The sequence below is a fragment of the Phoca vitulina genome, unplaced genomic scaffold (assembly GCF_004348235.1).
Source record: "Phoca vitulina isolate PV1807 unplaced genomic scaffold, GSC_HSeal_1.0 scaffold7, whole genome shotgun sequence".
Lineage (NCBI taxonomy): Eukaryota > Metazoa > Chordata > Mammalia > Carnivora > Phocidae > Phoca > Phoca vitulina.
Window position 1 is genome coordinate 70,847,790 of NW_022589710.1, and position 5,665 is coordinate 70,853,454.

Consider the following 5,665-nt stretch of genomic DNA (forward strand, 5'->3'; position numbering starts at 1 on the left):
ATCAGTCCGATCCGTAAGCTTGTTCTTGCCTCGCTGGTGTAGGACCTGCAGAAACCACCTCACGCATCCCTAGTCACCTGACAACAGAAGTGACAAATCTTGCAAATCTTTTGATGTGTCAGCCTTCTTTTCCCAAATTAGGTTTGTACTTCTCCCCCCCACCCCCCGGGACATGCTGGGATCTGATGCTAATTGTAGGTTTGGAAGCAGAGAGGGGTGGTAGAGGTGGATCATGATGAAAATCGGCACCTGCTTGCAAAGTAACCACATCAGGTGAGGTCCACGAAGGTCTTCAAAGGAGGCAGGACCAGACCCATCAGAGGGCAGGGAGAGGCGGTATCTGCTCAGCACGATTATCCTGCTGTTGTGGCGATCTGAATCTTCTTCCCCCGTGTCTGCCTCCCAATTCTGGGGTCCAACTCCAGCCCGTCAGGGCCCCGGCCTTCCCAGAGAGACCTGGGGAGGTCAGCAACCCTCCAGGTAATGCTACATCTCATTTGGGAGCATCGACATGACGGCTTCGAGAGATCAGAGATTCTTGGGCTGCTTATGGGACACGCTTGTTCTCTGCCTTGAGCGCAGAGTTCAAACGCCCCGATTGCATCATGTTATTTTCCTCAGCCTGCAGCGCGGCCTGAGCCCGTCCCACCGTCCTGGGCTGCTTGCTCGCATCGCCAACGCACGCCCTTCATTCCAGTCACCGGTCCACTATGTGCCTGGGCCCCAATTGTCCCACCACCCAACGTGCCTGGATTCCCACAGCCTCCAAATACAGTCGTGTGGACCCTCCCAGACTCTCCCCCTGGACGAGGCAGGAGTCCCCGGTGGCTGACGAGACTCTCCCGGCTCCCGCGGGCAGAGGGGGAGGGATTTAAGTGTGCAGGGACAGCGGAAGCTCGGACCTCGGCTGAGCACAGACGCAGCTCTCACCACCCCGGCGGCGTGGCCTGCTGTGGTGGGGTCTGGTGACCACAACCCCTCGTAGCTCCTCCGGGCAGGAGGTCCTGCTCCTCGAATGGAGACCAGTCAGCCGCCAGGCCCGTGTGTGAGGCCCTCGAGGTGACGTGCAGCTTCTGCCGTCACGCTTCTGGGGAGCGGGCACCGCGGGGACCAGCTTCGGCGGGCCGAGAAGGACCGAGGCGCCGCAGCCCAAGACCAGTCAGCCGCCAGGCCGGTGTGTGAGGCCGTCAGAACCGCCAGACCCTGGTGGGCCTGCGAGTCCCACAGACAGAGGTGCCCCTCCAGCAAAGGACACGTTCCTGGGTGCCCACGGGGACCACGTGTCCGACCGCACCCTCCATCCAGCCGGACACGGACGAAGCACGCACCGTCCTCCCCACCGGCTTGACTCGGGGTTGCGTTTGCTCCCAACTCCAGGGGGAAAGAAAGGGCACGAAGTGTGCAGCCCCCAGAGCCACAGAGAGAGCAACAGACTCGACAGCCTCTGAGCACAGAGGGGCTGCAGGCACACACGGAAACGTTCCCTGCCGCGCCTTTCCCAAAGCCACGGACAGGTCTGACCGTGTAGGTTGAAAACTTACATTCAGCCAAAGGAACCACAGTTAGCCCTGAACTTGGGGAAATATTTGCAGCACACGTGGAAGAATCAACAGATTCAAGCACATAAAAATTAAACATATCTCGTAGCGAAAGTCACCACGGACCCGCCCAGCAGGGCCGACCTGCCCTCCAGCTCGGGGCCCACAGGTCACATATTTCTGTTCCTCGCACGAGCCCCACCCACGCGCACCGTGGCGACCTCTCTTCCTGCTGACGACCTTCCACCGGAGCGCAGCTCAGTGCCCAGCGGCTTGCCCGCCCGCCGACGTCCCAAACGCGCTCACTCCTGCCCCGACGCCCCCACAGGGACACCACCACCCCCGAAGCGCCCCAGCCGGGCGGCTGAGAACGCCACAGGAGCTGTGCCCGGGCAGCTGGCCACGCTGGGGGATGCACGCGGGCGCAGGCTGAGCCAGGGGCCAGCGGTGCTGTGTCCCCCCCGCACACAGAAGTGCTGAGTTTTTGGAAGGGTGACAAAATGCAGGGCTACGCTGAAAGACCAGAGGAGGGATGATGGCGACCGTGCGTGTAGGGTGGAGCCTGCAGGCACAGGGCTGTCGGCCCCACGTCCACACGGGGGCTGGATCTGGGCTCCCGCCCACAGCCAGCCGTGAGGATCCAAGAGGGGACACAGGTGCTGAGTGTGGGGTCCTTCCACGGAAGCGCAACACCCCTGAGAATGCTGTTTGCTCTGCGTAGATCTGTGCCCATTTTGTCCAGGTATCAGCTCGTTTGGGGACCGGATCCACGCTGAGGACAGAAGCGCCATCCCGGGGCCGTGCTCCTGGCGCGGCAGGCAGGAGCCGTGTGCACTCAGCCCTGCGCCGGCCACGGGCCCTTGGCCACTCTGTGACCACTCCGCCCCTTGTTCCTTACCTGCACGGTGGGAACGGTAACCGTACCCCCAACACGGCCATTGTGGGTCATGGGGACGGGGCACGAGGAAATGAGTCCCTCTGTACGAGGTTTGGAAGGAGGCCCTTCGAACAGTGAACGCCACCAAGCATCTGCAAAGTGGCTAAACGAAGCTGGCCTGTTCCCTCGTCCCCGCGTGCTGGGCTCCGGGTCAGCCCCGTCCGGGAGGAGGGACTGAGGCTGCGACGGGGGCAGCCAGAGTGCAGGAGGGGCTGACGGGTCCCCAGCCCTCCTCTGAGCACCACCTCGGGCAGTGCAGACCCGCGGGCCACCCTGCCGGGGGACCCTGACAATGCAGCAGATGTCGAGGACTGCGACCTGACCCAGCCGATGTCCCCCCTCCTTGGGTGTCCCTCCCCCCAGGCGTTCCAGGGCCTTGTGCCAATATCGCCCTTAGACGATGTCCCCCAGGCACGCTGAGGTCTGCGTTCTGAGTCTAGATGAACAAGGGGGCCGGGGGCCTCAGGACAGGTCACCACAGGGCAGTTGTGAAGGCAGAGAGACAGCCCAGGACCACCCCCACTTCTGACGCCCACTGCAGCCCGGGGTCCCCGAGACCAGGCTCGGGGTTGATAGCTCACTACCAAAAATCATTGATTTTTGTTTTTTAAAGATTTTATTTATTTATTTATATGAGAGGGCAGGGTGAGGAGCAGAGGGAGAGGGAGAAGCAGACTCCTTGCTGAGCGCAGAGCCCCACGCGGGGCTCGGTCTCATGGCCCGAAATCACGACCCCAAGATCATGACCTGAGCTGAAATCAAGAGTCCGATGCTTAAACGACTGCGCCCCCCAGATGCCCCAAAATCAATTATGTTTTTATATACTACTAGCCAGAAACACTTGGAAATTGAAACTTCAAAAAATACAATTTACAACGGCACCATATAATAAGAAACATTTAGGATAAACCTGACAGACGATGAGTCAGATCTGTAAAGTGGGAATTACCAAATGTGATCTGTACACCTTGAGAGGCTTAGGGTGGTAAACTTTATGTTGTGTGTGTTTTACCACAATGACATGTATATAATCACACATCTACTTACTATACACACAAAAGAATGGAAAATTTAAAAGTTCCAAACTATGAACAGTGTTTGTTTCTGGGGAGTGAAATAATTAATTTCCCCCCTTCGTTTCTATACTTTACGGCATTGTCCACACTCTCTCTCATCAGCAAGTAGTCCTTTAGCTTGGAGAAGAGTACAATTAACTTTCAGATTAAAAAGAACTATAAACAGCTGCTGAAAGAAACTCACCAAGACCTCAATCAGCAGAAAGCGGTGCCATTGCTCTTGGGTCACAAGGCTCAATTTTGTAAAAATGCCGAATCCCTCCAAATTCACCACAGTCCCAACGGGAGTGGTACAGCCTGTCTGTAAACCAGTCAGACCGTTTCTCGAAAAATTAAAAACACACTAACCATACCACTGAGCATTTGCAGCCCCCGGGACATTGATCCCAGAGAAATGAACGCTTACCTTCATACAAAATCCTGTACGCTCTCGTGTCCACGAGCTTCAAGCAGAGTAGCCCCAAACTGGAAACAGCTCCGATGCCCTCGGACAGGTGAACGGTTGAACGGGCCCCGGCACGTCCGTGCGATGCAACAGCACTCAGCACCAAAGACGGATGGGCCACTGACGTGCACAAACACTCGGATGGACGTTAAAGACACCAGGCTACGAGAGAAAAAAAGCCAATCTCAAAACATGTTGTGGAATTCCAACGTCTGTAACATTCCTGAGATGACCAAGCCGGCGAGATGGAGGACAGATTAGTCAGCCGGGCGCGGGCAGGCAGGCGTGAGTGGGAAGGGGCAGCAGGATGGCGTTCTCGGCGCTGGTGGCGGTGACCTTGGCTGGACCTAAACGGCAGTGGGTTTGGGTGGCTCTCACCAACGATAAAGCAGAATGCCACACCACAGGGAGTACCTGAGCATCCCAGCGAGGTCTGGGACACAGGTGTTGCAACGTGCCCGCCGGCGGCCGGTTCGGATAATCCGTGACACTTACCTAAGACAATGCCGCCGCGGGTGGGGGAGGTAGGGCCATGGGGATGCAAGACCTCGCTCTCCTACTTCTTGCAACTTCTTGTGAGTTTATAATTATTTCAAAATAAAAAGTCAAAAAACAAAACCCAATCCCAGCAGGTTTTGGGGTGGTTTTTGTTTTGTTTTGTTTTGTTTTTGGTAGAAATTGACAAACTGATGCTAAAATTCATAGAAATGCAAAGGACTCAGGATGGCCAAAACGACTTTGGAAAAGGAGAACAGAGTGGGACAACTCACACTATCTGATTTCAAGACTTATTATTATAAAGCTACTGTAATCCAAAAAATGTGATTTTGGCGTAAAGGTAGACAAAATGCTCACCTGATTTTTAACAAAGGTGTAAAGGTGACACAGCGGAGAAAGGATCGTCTTTCTCATCAGTGGTGAGGGAGTGGCTGGCCATCCACGTGCAGGAAGGCGAGCCTCAAGCTACATGTCTCATCACACGCACAACAGTGACCCAGAATGGATCGTGCAACTAAGAGCAAAACCCGGGATGATACAAAATGGGAGAAAACCTTTCTGACCTGGGGTTAGATGAAGATTTCTCAGTTACAACATCAAAAGGATGATTATCTCTAAAAAAAAAAAAAGTTAAATCAGACTTCATCAAAATTAAGAACATCGGCTCTCATCAAAAAGAATGAATCTTACCACTTGCAACTATGTGGATGGAACTAGAGGGCATTATGCTAAGAGAAATAAGTCAATCAGAGAAAGACAATTATCATATGATCTCATATGTGGAATTTAGGAAACTAAACAGATGAACATAGGGGAAGGGAGGGAAAAATAAAACAAGATGAAATCAGAGAGGAAGACAAACCATAAGAGACTCTTAATCACAGGAAACAAACTGAGGGTTGCTGGAGGGGAGGGGCGTGGGAGGGATGGGGTAACTGGGTGATGGACATTGGGGAGGGCATGTGATGGAATGAGCACGGGGTGTTATATGCAACTGATGAATCACTGAACTCTACCTCTGACACTAATAATGCACTATATGTTAATTAATTGAATTTAAATTTAAAAAATTAAAAAAATGAATAAATAAATCTTAAAAAAAAAAAAGAACGTCGGCTCTTCAGAATACTCTGTTAGAAGAAGGAAAGATCATGCACAGACTGGGAGAAAT